Genomic DNA, 17,979 nt, shown 5'->3' on the forward strand with positions numbered 1-17,979 from the left:
CAATGATCAGCTCATGAACCCTTACCCTGAACTTTTCTATTGCAAGTAATCTCTAGCTCTGAAGAAATCCTGTCATATCCCTCCCTCTAGCAGCAATGGCTATTCCATCATCCTCTATAAATAATTTCTTGTTGTGGCAGACCAAGAGATAAATTCTTCAGGACTATGTAAAGAAGCTGTTCCTGTAGAAGGAGATTGATGAGCATCTGAAAGAATTAAGGAATCAATTTAAAGGGCTTACCAAGCAATATACAAAGTCTGAAAATGATCTGAAGATCTTTCAAAGTATTGAGCAGATATCAAGCTGGAGCCAGGAAAAATGGTGCTCTGGCTGTGACTATATTATCATGAGATATTTTTCAAGAGAGCTTGAGGGGCAGCTAGGTGTTGCAGTGGATAGAGCACTGGCCCTGGAGTCAGTAGTACTGAGTTCAAATTCGGACTCAGACATTTAATTACCTAGCTGTGTGACCTTGGGCAAGCCACTTAACCCCATTGCCTTGCAAAAAAAAGAAAAAAAAAGGAAAGCTTGATCTACTTGGCTTGCAACATCTAGTGAGACCCCCAGGAATATTTCTCACTTTGAATTTGGAGGTTTGTCAGAACAAATCAGAGAATTAAGAAATAACACAATTACTCCTTTATAAACTCTTGAGTTAGTCCAGCATATACAAACAATACCTCCAAAAGACTATTTGCTATATAGACAACTAGGAACATGAAAAATTGTCATGGCAAGAGCTGTTGCTATCCAGCTAAGCTAGAATTTTTTTAAAGGTTGTATCTAAGTTCTATTGTAGGCAGATGCATAGGTGGAAGTGCTTGTTTGATCAGAAAAATACTCAGTTATGTCAGGGATCATTACCTGTGCATCATTTTCATGGATGAAATAGGTGCTATTGGCAACAATTGTTTTTCTGAGTTACTTTAGCTGTTAGAGTAATTTAGACAACTTCAGTGGAGTTCTTGAATCAAATAGATGGATTTAATATTCTACAGAGTAAAAATGATCATGGTGATGCACAAACTAGACATACTAGGTCCTGCTTTGTCCAGGAAGAGTAAATACAAAAATACATGTCAATTTACCAAATGAACAAGCAAGATTATACATACTAAAGATTTAGGCAGGTCTTATTACAAAACCTGGTAAAATAGGTTATAAAGCAGTTGTGAAGCTCTCAGATGACTTAAATGGAGCAAAATTGAGAAATGTTTGCCCTGAAGAAGATATGTTTGCAATTTATATTGATCATAATTTTGTGTAGCACAGAAAGAGTTCATGAAAGCTGTCAGAAAAGTAGTGAATTCTAGAATTCACTAACTGGACTATAAACTTGCCTAGTGTATGCTACATGAAAAATATTAGCATAATGAAAAAATAAAGTTGAAGGGAAAAATTCTTTAATAATGATTTCATGCAAATTAAAGCATCTCTGAGATACCACCTCACACTTCTCAGACTGGCCAATATGACCAGAAAGAACAATGATCAATGTTGGAAGGGATGCAGGAAATCTGGGACACTAATACATTGTTGGTGGAGCTGTGAACTCACCCAACCTTTCTGGAGAGCAATTTGGGATTAAGCCCAAAGGGCATAAAATGTGCATACCCTTTGATTCAGCAATACCACTACTGGGTCTATACCCTGAAGAGATTATGAAAAAAGGTAAAAACATCACTTGTACAAAAAATATTTGTAGCAACCCTGTTTGTGGTGGTAAAAAATTGGAAATTAAGCCAATGTCCTTCAATTGGGGAATAGCTTAACAAACTGTGGTATATGTCTGTGATGGAACACTATTGTTCTATTAGAAACCAGGAGGGATGGAAATTCAGGGAAGCCTGGAAAGATTTGCATGAACTGATGCTGAGTGAGATGAGCTGAACCAGAAAAACATTGTACATCCTAACAGCAACTTGGGGGTGATGATCTAACTTTATGTACTTGCTCATCCCTTCAGTGCAACCACCTGGGACAATTTTGGGCTATCTGCAATGGAGAATACCATCTGTATCCAGAGAAAGAATTATGGACTTTGAACAAAAACCAAAGACTATTACTGTCAAGTTAGAAAAAAAAGTTAAATTATTATGTAATTTTACTATCTCATACTTTATTTTTCTTCCTCAAGGATATGATTTCTCTGTCATCACATTCAACTGAGATCAATGTATAACATGGAACCAATGTAAAGACTAACAATGCCTTCTGTGGGGGTTGGGGGGAGGGAAGCAAGAATGGGGGGAAAATTATAGAACTCAAAATCTTTCTTAAAAAATAATGATTTCAGTTCAACAAGACTGTTATGTGACTTTGGCTCCAAGAAACTGTAGCATGTATGGTGGCTTGGTTGTTGTTGTTCAGACATTTCAGTGACATTTGATTCTTTGTGACCCCATTTGGAGTTTTCTTGGCACCAGAGTGGTTTGCTATTTCATTCTCTAGCTTCTTTTACAGATGAGGAAACTGAGGTCAACTGTTAAATGACTTGCCCAGGTTACAGTTTTGAACTCAGGTCTTCCTGATGAGAGCCAAGATGGTGGAGAGAAGTTTGGGAGCTCCCAGAGCCTTTCCCAGTTTTCCTCTGAAACAACTTTAAATTAAGCTCTAAATAGATCCTAAAGTGATATAACCCACAAAAATAAAGAGAAACAAATTTTTAGCCCAAGGTATCTTGAACGAATTTCAGGGTTAAAGGGGAGTGCAGTATAGCACTGGTAAGGGAACTGGGAAGTGGGGGGGGGGCTCTTAGCCACAGCATAGTTCAGTATCCAAAGCACCTGGGAATGAGCTCAGCAGGCCAGTGGTACAGCAGATCAGCAATGGGGGTCCCAACCCCAGGGTGGAAGGCATACTGCAAGCCCAGGAATGCTGGTGCAATGGGTAGTACTGGATTGGGATACTCTAACTCAGGGAGCAAATCATGAGCACCTAAGACCCCAGTGCAGAAAGCCAGGGACCAGACTCCTGGCCCCCAGCACAAAAAGCTTAGGACTGGGAGCAACTAGGTGGCACAGTGGATAGAGCATTGGCCCTGGAATCAGGAGGACCTGAGTTCAAATTTGCCCTCAGACACTTAATTATCTAGCTATGTGACCTTGGGCAAATCACTTAATCCCATAGCCTTGCAAAAACAAACAAAAAAAGTTTAGGATTGTAAACCTCCCCTCCCACCCACCCCCAGGAGTAGAGCTCAACTTTCAATATGAGCAAAAAAAATCTAATTTTAGAAAGTTACTATAGTGACAGGGTAGATCAAAATGCCATCTCAGAAGAGGAAAGCAGTGACAAAAATGGCTCAAAGGGAATTATGAATTAAAGTCAAATCCAAATCCAAAAAGTCCTCTTGGAAAAGTGCAAAAAGATTTTAAAAACCAATTAAGAGAAGAAGAAAAATTGGGAAAAGAAATGAGGCATGCAAGAGAATTATAAAAAATTGGAAAAGGAAACAAAATTGACTGGAAAAAATTATCTTTAAAAATATAATAGGTAAATGAAGAAAAAAAATCCTTAAAAATTAGAATTAAGGGGCAATTAGGTGATTCAGTGGATAGAGCATTGACTCTGGAGTCAGGACCTGAGTTTAAATCTGGCCTCAGACACACACACTTTTTTTTTTCCTTAGGTTTTTGCAAGGCAAATAGGGTTAAGTGGCTTGCCCAAGGCCACACAGCTAGGTAATTAGTAAGTGTCTGAGGCTGGATTTGAACTCAGGTCCTCCTGACTTCAGGGCCAGTGCTCTATCTACTGGCCACCTAGATGCTAGATGCCCCCTGACACATGCTTTTAAAAAAAAAACCCACCTTACTTAGCTGTGTGACCTTGGATAAGCCACTTAACCCCATTGCCTTTCAAAAATAAAAAAAATTAGAATTAGGCAAGTAGAAAATAATGACTTTATGAGACATTAAAAATTCATTAAACAAAACTAAAAGACTGGAAAATAGAAGGAAATTATAAGGAACCTCTTAGGAAAAATAACTGACCTGGAAAATACTCAGAAGAGATAATGTGCCAATTTTTAGTCTACCTGAAAACTATGATCAAAAAAAAAGAACCTGGACAATATTTTTCAGGAAATTATGATGGAAAACTGTTCTAATATCCTAGAACAAGAGGGTAAAATAATCCTTGAAAGAATTTATTGATCACTTCCAGAAAGAGATTCCAAAATAATTCCAAGGAATATTGTAGCCAAATTTCAAAATTATCAGAATTACTGCAAGCAGCCAAAATAAAACAATTCAGATACCAAGGAGCCACAGTAAGGATTATACAGGATTTAGCAGCTTCAACATTTAAGGATCATTGGGTCTGGATTATAATATTCTGGAGGACAAAGGAACTTGAATTCAGTATATTCTTTCAGGGGAAAAGATAGACATTCATTAAAATAGAGGACTTTCAAACATAACCTGATAAAAAGACCAGAACTGAATACAAAATCTGATTTTCAAATACAAGACTCAAGAGATACATAAAAAGGATAAACAGAAAGGAAAAAAAGACTGAATTGTTTACATTCCCTACATGAGAAGATACTATTTGTAACTCTTGAAAATTGTATTTCTATTAGGACAGTTGAAAGGCATACACTTAGTGGGTGGGTATGAAACACATTTAAACAATTAAGATATAAACATATGAGACAAGACTAAAAAAGGATTATATTGGGAAAAGAAGGAGGAGGCAGAAGAGAGTAACTAACAGAAGAGGCACAAAGGCTCTAATATATATATATATATAGTAGAGGGAAAGAAGGAAGGTTATGAGCATTGAGTGAATCTTACTTTCAACGCATTTGACTCAAAAAAGGGAATAACATTCCCAACTGGATTTAGAAATTTATTCAAATCTGACCTCAGTCACTTATTGGCTATGTAGTCCTGAGTAAGTCATTTAACCCCATTTACCTCAGTTTCTTTTATCTGTTAAAGAAGTTAGAGAAAGAAATGGTAAACCACTCTTGTGCCAAGAAAACTCCAGTGGGGTCACAAGAGTCAAAAATGACTGAAACAGCTGAGGGGAAGGAGAGGCTGATAGAAGGGAGGGAAGAGGGAAGGTTAAAAATAGGAAGGGAGAGGGAGAAAAGGGAAGGGGACTGGATAGAAGGGAAGGTAGATTGAGGGAGGCAGAGGACAGAAGCAAAACAGTGGTGAAAAAGTATAAAGTGAAAGAAAAGTACAAATAGGGGAAAGATAGGATGAAGGGTAATACAGAGTTAGTAGTCATAACTGTGAATGAACTATCCCATAAAAGGGAAGTGACTAGCAGAGTGGAATAAAAACCAGTATCTTAGAATATGTTGTTTCCTAGAAACACATTTGAAACAGATAGATAGACACAGAGCAAAGGCAAAAAGCTGGAGCAAAATATATTATGCTTCAGCTATAGTAAAAACAAAACAAAGCAAAACCAGAAGCAAAAATAGTTCTAAGTAAAAAGGATTAAGAAGGATACTACATCTTTCTAAAAACATACCAGACAATGAAGTAATCTCAGGATATAAAGGTACCAAGTTGTATAATATCCAAATTCTTAGAAAAGCTAAATGAATTTCAGGAAGATATAGACTGCAAAACTATATTAGTGGGAGACCTCAGCCTTTCTCAGAATTAGATAAATCTAACCACAAAATAAACAAGAAGAAAATTAAGGAAGTGAATAGAATTTTAGAAAATAGTTATGATAGACTTCTGGAGAAAATTGATTAGGGACAGAAAGAATTATACCTTTTTCTCAGTGGTATATAGCACTTACACAAAATTTGACCATGTATTAGGGCATTAAAAAACTTCACAAAATGTAGAAAGGCAGAAAAATTAAGTGGATGCTTTTCGGATCATGATGCAATAAAAATTATATGTAACAAAGAAACATGGGAAGATAAAAATATTGGAAACTAAATTACCTAATTTTATTTTATTTTGTTTTATTTTTTTATTTTGTTTTCCGGTTTTTGCAACACAATGGGTTTAAATGGCTTGCCCAGGGTCACACAACTAGGTAATTATTGTCTGAGGCCAGATTTGAACTCAGGTACTCCTGACTCCAGGGCCAGTGTTCTATCCCCTGTGCTACCTAGCCACCCCTAAATTACCTAATTTTAAAGAATGGATCAAACAATAAATCATAGTAATAATTTCATCCAAGAAAATGACAATAATGTGGCTTCATACCAAAAATTGTGGGATGTAGTCAAAACAAGTATTAGAGGAAATTTTATATCTTTACATGCTTACATAAATAAAATAAATAAATCAGTGAACTGGGCATACAACTAAAAAAACTAGTAAGGAACAAATTAAAAACACCAAATTAAATACCAGATTAGAAATTCTGAAAATCAAAGGAGAAATTAAAAATTGAAAGAAAACTATTGAACTGAGTTGGTTTAATGAAAAAAAACAACAATAAAACACATAAATCTTTGGTTAATTTGTTTTTAAAAAAAGAAGAAAATCAAATTACCAGTATCAAAAATGAAAAGGGCAAATTCACCTCCAATAAGGAGGAAATAAAAATTGAACAATCTGTCAATGAACTCCCTACAAAAAAAAAGTTTAGGAGCAGATGGCTTTACAAATCAGTTTTTTGTTTTTTTAGGTTTTTGCAAGGCAAATAGGGTTAAATGGCTTGCCCAAGGCCACACAGCTAGGTAATTATTAAGTGTCTGAGACTGGATTTGAACCCAGGTACTCCTGACTCCAAGGCTGGTGCTTTATCCACTACGCCACTTAGCCGCCCCCTACAAATCAGTTTTACTAGACATTTAAAGTCTTTCAATTCTATATAAACTATTTGAGAAAAAAAAGGTCAAAGAAGGAGTTCTGTCAAATTCCTTTTATGACAGTAACATGGTACTGCTACCTAAGCCAGGAAGAAAATGATAGACCAATTTCCCTAAAGCATATTTTTGTAAAGATTTTAAACAAAATATTAGCAAAGAGATTATAGCAGTTGATCACAGAAAATATGCTATGATCAAATAGGATTTTTAACAGGAAGGCTGGGATGTTCAATATTAGGGAAACAGCATAATTGGCTATGTCAATAACAAAACTAATCATATAGATACTGAAAAAGGTTTTGATAAAATACAGTGTCCATTCCAATTAAAGACACTAGAGAGCATAGGAATAAATGAATTTTTCCTTAAAATGATAAGCAATATCTATCTAAAATGATCAGCAAGCATTATATGTAAGGAAGGTAACCTGAAAGTTTTCCCAGTAAGATCCAGTCTTCCTGACTCCAGCCCCAGTGCTGTATCTACTGAACCCACCCAACTGCCACAGTAGCCACACCCTGGTAAACAAGTTGATAGCAACTGATAGGCCTCACCCCATCAGTGAGTTAGGGGTATTGCTCCCATGCATGGGAAGACTTCCCCCAGTGGAATAAGTTTTTCCACCAGGCCATGAAAGCAGCTAAGCAATATGTAAATGCTTAGAGCTTGTTCATATATTTGAGATTCCAAGGTCATCCACTGCACAGATATCCTATTGCTTAGCCTCAAAACTCTAATAAATCTATGATTTTCATCCATGTGTAGGGTCTTACCTCGACCAGTACAAATAACAATCCATTCAGACGATCTTTGTGATTTTAGTCAATATATCTTCCTTCTTTCCTCCCTCTTTCGCTCCCCTTCCATTCTTTTTCCTTTTTTTCCCTCTTCCTCCCCTTTCATATAGGAGTATGTCTGTTAAGTGCTCTTCCCAAAGGAATGTGAATTTTGATCACTGAAACCCTGAAAGATAACTAAGGGTTTATTGGTTATGTTTCTGTCTTAAGGGTCATGCCTTAAACCCATATCACTATGTCTCTCTTTGGTCAATTATAGGTCCTCAACCAAGCCCCACTTTGTTATTGTTTGGGCTTGTTGGCTCAGAGTAAATTTAAATAGCAATTATTTGTGTGTTGGCAAAAAACCCTTGCAAATTAGTTTGGTTGTTTTTTGTTTTTTTTTGACTAGGTAAAAGAGGCCATTCTTTGCTTCATTTCTTACCTAGTCTTAATACTAAATGGACCATTGCCTCAGTCAAACTGAGATCTGTGATAAAAAAGCCCCACTGCATCCAGGGCCATATCTGGTTGCCCTGATCTATGTTGTGCCACCAGATGACTGTGGAAGAGAAATTGAGGTCGGTGACTTTGTATAGCACCCCACATTAATCCAATTTATTCACCTGCAAGCTTTGGTATCACTTTTCTAATATCATGGTCCTCTTTGAGAACCAAAGACAAATCCATAGAAGATGCACTCAATATGTCAGAGATCTGTCTGATTGTTTTACTGTGTTCTGAGTACTAATGATTGTCTATTGGTCATCTCTCTGATCACATGATTATCCCATCTCCTTTACCAGTCTTCCTTTGAAGAAATTTTCTTGCTTGCAAGATACTGTTAATACAACTTTGATTCTTCTGAGATTGTGAGTTTCCAGGTGCCTTAGTCATTATTGGTATTAGGTGGGTTTTTGTAACCCTAAGCAGTGAGCAAGTTGAATCCTTAGCAGTGCTGAGTATTTTCCCAAATGTAATCCTATCTGACTGGTCTATTCTATTACGGGCTAAGTTCACTTTTCATCTGCAATATTTTAAGGTCATTTATGTGTGTATATATACATACACTGAAGCATTACCTTATAAGCTGCCTATACAGTTATAGACCATAATCTGGACAATGAACATTTTTAAATTCTGTATTTCTTATATGGCTAGCAAAGCCCATCTCATTCAAATGAACCTGAATTTAATTGAGGGCTTGATACAATTCATTATCTTCTGTAAATGTGAAAATTAGGAGAACTTCAGTGAAAATGGGGGGTCAGGGAGGAGGAGGAGGAGGAGGAAGAGGATGACAAGACCACAGTTTGAGTGAAAAGGGTGGGGGGTACTTAGGACTGCAAGTTCACTCTGAATCAGCAGTGAGATCCAGCCAGTTCAATCCAGAATTCAATCCATGATTCCTATGGCTGTGTTGAAAACTATAGAGTAAAGGAATGGAGCTGCTAATCCTGCTGCATTTTGCTCTCAAAGTCCCAGGTGCCACATTGTTCAAAGAACATTGACAGGCAAATTCATTGAAAGAAAATTGAGGGGCAGCTAGGTGGCATAGTGGATAAAGCACCGGCCCTGGAGTCAGGAGTACCTGGGTTCAAATCCGGCCCAGACACTTAATAATTACCTAATTGTGTGGCCTTGGGTAAGCCACTTAACCCCATTGCCTTGCAAAAAAAGAAAGAAAGAAAATTGAGTGGACTAATGAAAGCTGTCAACACTCTCATTTATAGCTCCTAGATCATTTCTCCAGTCCTGTGCCCCTCCTCACAGAGAAGTTACTGAGGGTCAACCTGTAAGATGTTGCAGGAGCTGGTCAGGTTCTCGGTAGTATTTCTCCATTTGATCTTTAGCCCAGATTTTGACACACAAACTAGGTATCTGAGCCATACTTCCATTTGGAGATCAATTAGGCAGGTTGCTTATGCAGTGTGCATTAACAGTATAAGAGAAACAGTATCTTGATTCCTAAAACTTGAGAAGACAAAGCTTTGTTTGAAATGACTTCTTCTCTTTGTGTGTGGGCTAAAAACAAACTTCCCCAATTCCTTTACAAGTCTCTCCAAGAAAACTCTGAGCCATACTTCCATTTGGCAGAAATGTTCAAAGACACTAGTGTAACCCTTGAGCTGCTGATCCTCCCTACCACCAGAGACCATTTATAGCAAGGATGTCAGTGATTGCAGTTCAATTTCCAATTAGTGTTTCAGATTTTTAGACTTGTTAGAAAAAGATGTATTTGTTCTTTCATAAAATACTTCCTCTGTCCTAGGCAGGCACCATGCTAGCTGCTAGGAACAGAAAGACGAAATCAAAAGTTCTTAACCTCAACAAACTTATATTCTTGCAAAGGGAACAATGGGTGCACAGATAAGTAAATATAAGGTTTATACTAAGTAAATATAGATTTCTGAAGGGCAGAGCCCTAAAAACAGCCTGAACCTTGAAGGAAGCTAGAGCTTCTATGAGGTAGAGGAGGAGGTGCATTCAGGATATTGGAGACACTGTGTATAAACGCTCAGAAATAAGAGATGGGGTGTCACATACGAGAAACAGCCAGTAAACCAGTTTGGCTAGAACATGGGGGATGTGAAGAGGAGTTATGTGAAGTAATCCTGGAAAAGCCGACTGGGGCTAGATTGTGGAGGTTTCTACATGCCCAGGAGAAGAAACAAGAGGGAAACACTGTAGTTTCTTGAGTATAGGGGTGACAGGTCAGATCTGGTCTTTATGAATATGTTTTTAGTAGCCTTATGGAGGGTAGATTCTTCAAAGAAAGAATGGTAAAGGAGATGGGCTAATAATGGAGATCAATTAGGCAGTTTTTTGAAATATTCCAAGTGATTTTTTTGCATTGATTGCTTTTGTTTTTCCATTACAATCATTTCTAGATAGATAGGTGGTGCCACCCTGATCCTTCAGTGAGCAAGAAAAGCTCTATATCCAGAAAAGTTAAGGAAAATCAACGGATCCATCTCATTAAGAAGGGTTTACAATATCCCACATCCATAATCCCCTATCTCTTCAATGAAAAAAGAAAAATGCATTTCTTCCCATCTTCTCTGGGACAGTGTTATTGTATATACTGTCCATATTGTATCAGTTTATATAACTCTTCCTTTGCTTCTCTGAATTCCTCATGTTTTCAATTTTCTTATAGCACAATAATATTCCATTATATTCATGTATCACAATTTTTCTGGCCATGTCACAGTTGATGATTCACACTCTCCAGTTCTTTGTGATATATAGAACTTAAATTTTTAATGCCATACTTTGTTTTGACATCACTTTTTATCTTGTTATCATTGTGCAGATTGGTTCCTTCCTGGTTCTCCTTACTTTACATAAATTCACAGAAGTCTTCCTGTGCTTCTCTGTATTCAACTATTCTATTAAATTCATACACCACAATCTGTGAACCTTCCCAGTTGAAGATCATCTGTGTACTTTGTTTCCAACTCTTTGGGCTATGTAGCACTTTTTGTGACAGCAATAAACATATTACGATCAAATGTGGATTAGCCAAGCAAATTGTGGTGTGTGAGTTTAATGAAATCTCACTGTCACATGAAACAGCAAGTGGGAACCTAGAGAAACATGAGAAGACATATAAATCAGTACAGAACAAACTACACAGAACTAAGCAAACAATGTACATAATGACTATAACAATAGAGAACAAAGTCCAGAATGGAACACTGACCTTATAATGACCAAGAAAGGAGCAGACAAATGGCACTTCCTTCCATTCCAGAAGTGGAAGACATCTTGAGGGAAAATATTGCTTCTATTATCAGAGATGGTGACAATTGAGTAAAATGGTTTTACTGCTCTGTTTTTCCTCTTTCTTTTTTGTTGGAGAGGAGTATATGTTTAAAAATGAAGGTGAAGGGGCATCTGAGTGTCGCAGTGGATAGACAGAGCACCAGCCCTGGAGTCAGGAGGACCTGAGTTCAAATTCAGCCTCAGACACTTAATAATAACCTAGCTGTCTTACCTTGGGCAAGTCACTTAACCCTATTGCCTAGCAAAAAAAAAAAAACCCAAAACAACAAGAACAAAAAAAAATGAAGATGAAGGGGCAGTTAGGTTGTGCAGAGCATCAGTCCTGGGCTCAGAAGGACCTGAGTTCGAACATTTTACTAGCTTGTGACCCTGGGCAAATCATTTTACCTCTATTGCCTCCAAAATAAAATTAAAAAATGAATGATATTATTATAGAAATTTTTAAATAGAAGTAATGCTACTACAAATATAGGACTTTCCTTTTTGACTTTAACCTTCCTGAGGGTATCTGTGGTTGTATTCCTTAGGGCATGAAGAGTTGAGTCGTTTTCCCCCAAAATTCTAAATTGTTTTCCAGAATCAGTGAATAAATACAAGTTCCATATAAAGTATGTTTGTATTTCCATCTTCTCTGAGCTCCTTGAGCATTGACTGTTTCCATTTTCTATCACCTTTGTCTATTTGCTGAGTTTTTTCATTTACATATTTTATGGGTGATTGGAACCATCTTTCTTCTTTCTGATTGTTAATGGTTTGTAATTTTTCATTGAAAACTGTTTGTTTAAATCTTTTGACCATTTATCTTTTGGAGTGTGGCAGCTAATGTTTTTAAATGAGACAATCTTTGTATAATTTTGCTGCTTTGGAACCTTAGTCCATCATTTATAGTATACTGTTAATACACAGCGCTCCGTAGAAGACCATGAGAGGTAAAAGAGACATCAGTTAGGGACTTCATGTTTAGGAAACAGATTTCTCAGTCCAGGATCACCATATGGATGGGTTATTCTTGTGTTTTACTCAGGTTCCACCTCTTCAGAAAGAAGCAGAGCCTAATTTGGGGTCTTCTGACACCTGCTCTTTCTATCATGCAGCACTTTCACTTAAACTTTCTGAACTTCAGATTCTTCATCTGTAATATGGGGATAATAATACACAAGAAGCAACATGATACACCTAGAGTTACTCATGCTAAGATCCTAGTAGAGGAAACTTGGGTTCTAGTTCCACATGTGATGGCTATCAGAGGCAGCGAGGTGGTACAATGGAGTCAGGAAGATCTGAGTTCAAATCTAACCTCAGATACAAACTGTATGACCTTGGTCAAGTTATTTAATCTCTGTTTGCTTCAGTTTTCTCAAGTATAAAATGAGGATAGGGACGGCTAGGTGCCGCAGTGGATAGAGCACCGGCCCTGGAGTCAGGAGTACCTGAGTTCAAATCTGGCTCAGACACTTAATAATTACCTAGCTGTGTGGCCTTGGGCAATCCACTTAACCCCGTTGCCTTGCAAAAACCTAAAAATTAAAAATAAAAATAAAATGAGAATAATAATAGCATCTTCCTCCAGGACAAATAAGATAATATTCATAAAGTATCTGACACATAGTGATATATAAATCCTAGTTATTATTAAGTCACTTATGCTATTGAGCCTCAGTTTCCTCATTTGCAAAATGGAGATAGTACTACCTGGAGAACTTACCTTACTTTTTTGTTTTAGGATTCAAATGAGATAGTATATGTAAAGTATTTCTTGAATCCAGAAGTATTATCTATTATCAGGAGAAGATAGGTGGTACAGTGGATAGAGCACTGACCCTGGAGTCAGGAGTACCTGAGTTCAAATTTGAACTCAGATACTTGATATTTAGTAGCTGTGTGATCTTGGGCAAGTCACTTAACCCTGATTGCCTCACAACCAGGGCCATCTCCAGTAGTCCTGATCATCTGGTGACTCCAGAGGAGAAAATGAGGTTTGGCATAGTAATCTTGTCACTCAGGATCATGGCATCACCTCCCTGATGTCATGGTCTTCTTTTTTTATTTTAATTAAAGATTTTATTTATTTTGAGTTTTGCAGTTTTCCCCCCAATCTTACTTCCCTCCCCCCACCCTCCCACAGAAAGCAATTTGTCAGTCTTTACATTGTTTCCATGTTGTATATTGATCCAAATTGAATGTGATGAGAGAGAAATCATTTCCTTAAGGAAGAAACATAAAGTATAAGAGATAACAAGATCAGACAATAAGATATCAGTTCATGGTCTTCTACAAGAGCAAAGGACATATATCATTATCATCATCATCATCATTATTATTATTCATAATTCTCTAACTAAAACTATAAAATAGAGATTATAATACTGGCTTCATCAGATTGCTGAGAAATGCATTTGATAAGACTTACAGGGCTTACATAGAGGTAAGTTTAATACGATCAGAATCCAATACCAGGAAATAGGGAGTTAATGCCTTAACTCTGGCTCAGAGTGCAGAGGTGACCTAACTTCTTGAAAATGGACTCTTCCAGTAGAGTAAAAGCCCTGATAAAGTCCTGCCCAGCTGAAAATGAACCCTGTAGCTTTGTGTATGTCTGTCATATAGCCTGGCTGGGTTGGCAAAGGCCTATCATTAACTTGGCTGCTAGAGGATGGATGGTTCATCCAGCAACTGTCAAAGACCATGGCCAACTCTTATGGTCCATGTGATTTGCACTGTTGGAAACTACCCTTGGGGGAATCCCAGGTCCATATTATTATTAGCATAGCACCCCTCATTATTAAAATATGGAGTTCTTCATAACAGAACCATAAATTCTGCTTTGGAATTTATAGGAGGCAAGCTTCAGAGGGTAAGCATCTAGCAGAACCACCCCCAGAATGATGATATTGAACCCTCTAGGTTCTTCACCTCTTCATAAAGGATTGCCTTGAATAATGACATGGTCTTGGCAGGACTTGCTATTGCCAATTGTACCATACAAAAGAAGAAGGTTTGAGAGGAAAGACTGTATGATAATTAGCTCATCAAGAGACAGGTTGGGATGTACTGGATAGCATAGGCTAGCACTTGCCCACTATAGTAAGCACGCCTCCAATCATTCTAATGGTTGGTTGGTATGGTCTTCTTGGATACTAAGGGACTAGTAGTGGTACCTAAATCCTGGTTCTCTCAAATATCCTCATTTCCCAGTTCTTCAGGTTACTTATTTTCAGTGACCTACTCCTTTACCTCGGCTCAGCTAATCACAGAGACAGTATCCCCTTGGTTGTGTTGTCACCCGTAAGTGTTCCCCTTCTATGTCCTTGAACTCTGAAATTCCTTTATCTGATCATGACATTCTATCATTGCATTTTCCCCTTTCCTTAACAGTCCCTAACCCTGTTCTTCTCCTCACCATGATTTCCACTTTCCCTTTTCCCAATTCTTTCTTGCATTGGCTTGATTCTCTTCTCTTCCTTATCTTGGACTTTTGGTGAGTCAGTTCAACAGTATTATTCTCTTCTACTCTCATGCTCCCTGCCTCTTCAATCCATTGCCAATCATTCCCAGCCTTATTTACACTGTGTCCTTCTTATTCTCATGCTGCTGAATGAAACTGGAGAAAATCATGAAACACTGTTGACTGGGTCCACCATAGATTTATGTAATACATAATCTGACTGGATTGTTGTTGAAACAAGGCAATCCTTTTATACCTTCTTCAGTAATCCCCCCTCATAACACCTTTTCCAAATCTTTTCATCCCTCCTCAAATCTCCAATGTCTCCATTTCTCATTACCCTCTCATTTTCCCAGAGCTCTCTCTTCTTCCTTCCTAAGCTCAAAACACTTAGATGCTTTTTATCACTATTTCTTCCATGACTCCTGTCTCACATAAGATGTGAATCTAATTCTTGCCAAAGCAAATCCTTCACTATGCACACATGATGCCTCTACATTCTCTTTTCTCTAATATATTTCCTCTCTTGTTAATCCACTCTCACTAATCCCCACTCTCTCCTTGTCTACTGACTGCTTTCCTGCTGCCAGCAAAGATACCTCTATTTCTGCCATCCTTAAAAAACCCATTACTTGTTTCTCCTGTGAACTGATCCTGTATCTTTTCCCTTTAGCTACCAATCTCAACATTCGATTGAAACTACTCTCTCCAAAATTACCAGTGATCTCTTAATTGCTTCATTGTCAATCAATATTTCATTGACTAATATCCTCTGGTTTCAAGTTATTATGCTGAGCAGTTCAAGTCCAGGGATGATGTATGGTTTTGTCCAGCCTGAACATCCTCTGTGGTATATGCATAGATATCTTCCAAGACTAGTATTCTCTTTTCTAAGGACTCTTCTAACATAGACATTCTTTGAATTATGTTCTAGAGCTATTGTAACCCTAATAATATATGACTATGGCTACATTTAGAGAGATGACAAGGATAATCGAAAATCCGCTTTTTCCCTTTTTCTTGGACTAAGGAAAGAACAAGAATAGCATTAGTTCCTATGCAGCCAGCATTTTTGTATTGTGCCATTTGAAATCTTCCTATTGGGAAGTTTCCCTCATATTTTCTAGGTTCCTATTTAGTTATTTTTTAAATAATGTAATGACATGTATTTTGGGAGCTAGGGAAGCACCCAATTGCTTAAAATAGGCATTAGTGCTGTCATTTAACAGATATTTGTTTGAATGTGTGTCAGGAGAACCATACTTAGCATAATATTGCTCCAACCAGTGCTGTTTTATAATAACTAGCATTTACATAATGTTTTAAGGTCACCAGGTGCTTTAGGAATATTATCTCAGTTGCTAACACTGGAAGGACTACAATATAACCAGACTCCACTTGTGTGATGGGAAATTTCTCTATATGATCCTTTGGGCTCTCACTGAGATGTAAATCAGTGTGCTTGGGTCAGAGGTGTTCCTCCCAGAGTCAGCATATTGCTTGCTTTGTGGCTGCTATACCTAGATGGTTAGTGTTAGGTGGCTGTGTCTATAGGCCCTAGTGTCCAGCACCTAGTGTCCCTGTATAGACTAGGGACTCAATATAACTCCTATGGGAGGGTTCTTGTCACCACAGGCCACAGTTATCAGATGGCTCCACATCAGAAACTGTGGACAAGGCAGCAGAGAGAAAAAATCGTGTGGACAGCAGTGTGGGAAGTGGACTAGTAGCCAGGAGACAGACTGGAAGAAGACATGGGGTCTGAATTCAGATGATAGGAGTTGTCAGGATAGAAATGGCAAGAGTACACGGGGCGGGGGGGCAGCTAGGTGGCATAGTGGATAAAGCACCGGCCTTGGAGTCAGGAGTACCTGGGTTCAAATTACCTAGCTGTGTGGCCTTGGGCAAGCCACTTAACCCCATTTGCCTTGCAAAAACCTTAAAAACCTTAAAAAAAAGTGCATGGAGGGGAGAAAGAAGAAGAAGGTAATATTGAAATAATGGACCTGGGCCACCCAAAGGTAAATGGAGCTTGGGACAAAAATGTAGTTTTTCTCTAACCCCATCCGGGGTTTTCTTGGCAAAGATACTGGAATAGGTTGTCATTTCTTTCCTCTCCCAGCTGATTTTACAGATGAGAAAACTTAGGCAAGCAGTTAAATGACTTGTCCAGGGTCACACACCTAGTAAATGTCGGAGGCCATATTTGAACTCAAGAAGTTGAATCTTCCCCACTACCGACCCATGTGTGTGCTATGGTGCCTCCTAATAGCCTTTTGACAGAAATAGGGACTTGATAAAAGGGGAGGGTTTAAAAAAAAAGGGGGAAGGGTTTGGGGGAAAGGAAATAATAATAATAATAATAATAATAATAATAATAATAATAATAATAATAATAATGTCTGTTTTGACCATGTTGAGTTTGAAAAGTCCAATAAAGAATTGGGGATGTGGGTCTAAAGGCAGAGAAACTGAGACTGTATATATAAATGTGGGAAATAGGGATGCCAGTTAAACCCATGAGAGAAGGAAGAAAGAAAAGAGCCCAAGAGCCCAAGACAGAATGTTCAGAAATAATCAGAATTAGGGTGTCTAGGTGGTACAGTGGATAGAGCACCGGCCCTGGAGTCAGGAGTACCTGAGTTCAAATCCGGCCTCAGACAATAATTACTGAGCTGTGTGGTATTGGGCAAGCCACTTAGCCCCATTTTCCTTGCAAAAACCTTAAAAAAGAAAGAAAGAAATAATCAGAATTAGAGACTTTGAAGTGGATAAGGAGATTGTAAAAGAAACTGAGAAAGAGCAGTCAGGCAGGTAGGAGGAGAACCAGGAGACAGGAGAGTCTGAGCAACATTAAATAAGGCAAAAAGGTCAGGAAGGAAGAGGAATGAGAAAAGGCCATCAAATTTGGCAACTAATAAATCTTTGATAACTTCAGAGAGGACAGTTTCAATCACGAAGTCATTGCAAAGGACTGAGGAGTGAATTACAGGAGAGGAAGTCGAGGAAGCAGTGAGTGTAATTGAGGGTTTACCTGAGAAAGAGAGGTATGGGACAATAACTTGAGAGGATGGTAGTATCTAGGGAAAGATTTTTTAAGGACGAGGGGAACTTGAGCAAGTTCTTGGGCAGTGAAGAAGAAATCACCTACAGGGAAAATGAAGCTTAGAGA

At 37.9% G+C, this 17,979-nt stretch overlaps 1 protein-coding gene and 1 pseudogene across 6 annotated transcripts in view; both read left to right on the forward strand.

Moving 5' to 3' along the window:
- The window catches only part of LOC141499541 (26S proteasome regulatory subunit 10B pseudogene), a 29,290-nt pseudogene extending 12,186 nt beyond the window's left edge, over nt 1-17,104 (forward strand).
- Nucleotides 1-17,979, forward strand: part of JSRP1 (junctional sarcoplasmic reticulum protein 1) — a 105,992-nt gene that overhangs the window by 13,076 nt on the left and 74,937 nt on the right. The gene's annotated exons all lie outside the window — the stretch shown is intronic.

The sequence above is a fragment of the Macrotis lagotis genome, chromosome X, assembly GCF_037893015.1.
Source record: "Macrotis lagotis isolate mMagLag1 chromosome X, bilby.v1.9.chrom.fasta, whole genome shotgun sequence".
NCBI lineage: Eukaryota > Metazoa > Chordata > Mammalia > Peramelemorphia > Peramelidae > Macrotis > Macrotis lagotis.